General features: G+C 47.4%; 1 pseudogene; it reads right to left on the bottom strand.

The window, feature by feature from the left end:
- Positions 1-2,066: 2,066 nt before the first annotated feature.
- On the bottom strand, positions 2,067-2,726 carry LOC102905591 (transcription factor BTF3 pseudogene; annotated as a pseudogene).
- Between the last annotated feature and the right edge of the window lie 841 nt (positions 2,727-3,567).

The following is a 3,567-nucleotide window of genomic DNA, read 5'->3' as shown; positions in this document are numbered from 1 at the left end:
TCCCCAAAGGATCCAGAGACTTAAGTCTGAGCCCTGGATTAACTGTGTAATCCCTAGCTCTACACAGGCATTTCTCCTCTACCCGTGAGAGGGGGGCTGGGACTGTCCTGCCAGGCTGTGAAACTTCAGGCAGAACCTGGATGCTCTTGGTGCCTCTTTCAGGAGCCTTGATGAATGCAGTGACTGCCACAGGCATGTCGGCAGTGCTGTGGGTCTGCTGCATGCAGAGCACTATGGGAAGGAAAGCCTCAGAGCCTCATTTTTATGCCCCTGGAGTTAACGCCATCTAGGGCCACTTCCTAGTTTCCTGTCTATTTCAGTGATAAACACCATGACCAAAAGCCATTTGGGGAGGAAAGGGTTTACTTGACATACACTTCCACGTCACAGTCCATCACTGAGGGAAGTGAGGGCAAGAACTGGAGGTAGGATGCTGGAGGCAGAAGCGAGGGAAGCAAAAGCCACGGAGGAAACAATACGACCTGGCTTGCTCTCCATGGCTTGCTCAGCTTTCTTTTTAATACAACCCAGCACCACCCACCCAGGGATGGCTCCACCCACCCAGGGATGGCTCCACCCACAGGGGCTGGGCCTTCTCATGTCAGTCATTAATCAAGAAAATGCTCCCACAGACTTGTCTACAGGCAATTTGATGGAGGCAATCCCTCAGTTAAGTTCCCTCTTTCCAGATGACTCTAGCTTATGTTGAGTTGACCAAAAACAAACAAAGAAACTAACTCTGGGTAGTGTGTGAGTGAACAGGCCCACACTAGTCTCCTACACACATTGCAACCCCAGCACTCAGAAAGTTGAAGCAGGATTGTGAGTTAGAGGCCAGCCTGGGCTACATAACAAGATCCTGGGTTTTTGGGGTTTTTTTTTGGGGGGGGGGGTTGAGACAGAGTTTCTCTGTGTAGCCCTGGCTGTCCTGGAACTCACTCTGTAGACCAGGCTGACCTTGAACTCAGAGATCCATCTGCCTCTGCCTCCCAAGTGCTAGGATTAAAATTGTGTGCTATCATCAGCCAGCAAGATTCTGTTTTTTAAAAACAATTAATTTTTTAGATTTTTAAAAATATGCATGAGTGTTTTACCCACATGTATATATGTGTACCCCATGGGTGTCTAGTGCTCTCAGAGGTTAGACTGTGGTGTCAAATATTCTGGAACTGGAGTTACAGATGGTTGTGAGCCACCACATGGGCGCTGGGAACCAAACCTGGATCCTCTGCAAGAGCAACAAGTCCTTTTCTTTTCTTTCTTTTCTTTCTTTCTTCCTTCCTTCCTTCCTTCCTTCCTTCCTTCCTTCCTTCCTTCCTTCCTTTCTTTCTTTCTTTCTTTCTTTCTTTCTTTCTTCCTTTCTTCCTTTCTTTTTGAGACAGGGCTTCTCTGTATAGCCTTGGCTGGGCTGGCCTCTAACTCACCAACGTCTGCCTGCCTCTGCCTCCTGGGTGCTGGGATTTTAAAGGCCTGTGCCACCACTGCTGCTGCAAGTACGTCTTTAAAAAGAATGAGTTCAGAACAACAGGATAGGGCAGTTCCTTCCTACCCAGAATGGAAGATTAAAATGGGGAGAAAGGCCCAAAGAAAGCCAGGTCTGTGGCACACACCTGTAATCACTGCACGTGGGCCAGAAGATTTCTATGAGCTCAAGGTTAGTCTGACCCTACACAGTGAGTGCCAGCCCAGCTAGGACTGTATAGTGAGACCCTGTTTGGCAAAGCGGAAGGAAGGAAGGAAGGAAGGAAGGAAGGAACGAAGGAACGAAGGAAGGAAGGGAAAACTCTTATCTTATATCTGGGTCTATCTTGTAATACCAGCAACAGGAAGTCAGATGATCACAGCAAGCTCAAAGCCAGCCTACACCACATAGTGAATCCCAGGCCTGCCAGGACTAAATGAGACCCTATCTTTTTTTTTTTTTTTTTTAACTAGGCAAAGAATTTTATTAACCCTTTCCCAAACTTTATTCCCAGGCTTCTTCAGCTTAATTTGCTGCAAAGAATGAATTGTGTTTAAGCAAAAACTGAGAGAGCTGCAGTCTCCAAGGGACTCGGGCTTAAACATATTAGCGATCTAGGTTTTATCAGATCCATAAACAAGAGAATTTTAAAAAGCAGTCATGATATAAAATAGCAGCTCCCGTAACTTCTGCAGGTGTCACCTTCTTCAGAAGTCGCCTCAGTTTAGTTTGCCTCGTTCTTAGAAGCCTCATCAAAATCCTCCACCAGATCTGGGACTTCATTATCATCATCCTCTCCAGTAGCAAGTGGTGCTTTTCCATCCCCAGATTGTTTGGGCAGAGCTTCAGCCAGTCTCCTGAAACTAGTCAGACTGTCTGCTCCGAGCTGGTTTAGGATGCTGGGAAGCATTTCTGTCAGCCGCTTTGTCTCAGCGTGGCCTGTAATGGTGAAGGTGTTTGCTGCCAGAGACAGCTGCACTTTAGGGTTGTTAAAGTGGACCACTGTTCCTTGGTTTGTAAACATGTTCACTTCTTCAGTACCAGAGATATCGTTCACTCCTAACTTCTTTAAGGAGAACTGCAGTTTTTTATCATCTGCTGTGGCTGTTCTGTGAACCACCTTCTTCTTTCTGCGAGCAGTTCCTTTTCCAACAATGCGCACTTGGGCCTGAAGTTTGGCCAGCTTCTCCTGGTTCATGATCGTTTCTTTCATCTTGTCGGAGTGGAAATGGGGCCACATGGGGGACTAGGGTTCGCGCTCAGGGGGTCTCGGGCAGACCAGCTGAGATAAGGCACACACATGGGGGACGCAAGATGGCAGCTCGAGACCCTATCTTGAAAGAAAAACAAACGAAATATTTTTAGTTTTGTTCTGTAAAAGTCGCACCAGAGCAAGGTCCGAAGGCTGAGAAAGACAAGCATTGATCTGTTATGCCCAGATCTCGGGGACCCCCAAAAGACCACCATAAATCCTATATGTAAAAGCAAAGAGCCTTTATTTTCTTCAAGCTCTGAGCTTGGTCTCGGTCTGTCTGATGCAGCGGTGAGAGCAGAGAGCCCTGAGGCCAGGCAGGGTGGGGTTTTTATCATAGCAGAGTTTGGGGTGAGGGGATTTCCAGGGTCCAGGACCCTGATTGGCTGGCAATTGTCTAGGGGTATCTGTAAAACAAAAACAGGAGTGCTGTGGGAGCCCTTCTTGGGTTCCTTGTGGCGTTACCCAGCAGGTTTGCATAGAGGATGATTAGGACCATGGGCCTGAGTGCAGGTGTATGAGATGGTCTGCACTTGGCTGTACTGGGGGATGGTCTGTATGTCAAGTTGCTCTGATTGGTCAATAAATAAAACCTGATTGGTCGTGGCTAGGCAGGAAGTATAGGCGGGACTAACAGAGGAGAAATAAAAGAACAGGAAGGCAGAAGGAGACGCTGCCAGCCACCGCCAGGACAAGCAGCATGTGAAGATGCTGGTAAGCCACGAGCCACGTAGCAAGATATAGATTTGTAGAAATGCGTTACTTTAAGATATAAGAATAGTTAACAAGAAGCCTGCCACGGCCATACAGTTTGTAAGCAATATAAGTCTCTGTGTTTACTTGGTTGGGTCTG

This window comes from Peromyscus maniculatus, chromosome 1 (genome assembly GCF_049852395.1).
Source record: "Peromyscus maniculatus bairdii isolate BWxNUB_F1_BW_parent chromosome 1, HU_Pman_BW_mat_3.1, whole genome shotgun sequence".
Classification (NCBI taxonomy): domain Eukaryota; kingdom Metazoa; phylum Chordata; class Mammalia; order Rodentia; family Cricetidae; genus Peromyscus; species Peromyscus maniculatus.
Note: the sequence above shows the minus strand (reverse complement) of the source record. Positions and strands in the feature narration are given on the sequence as shown.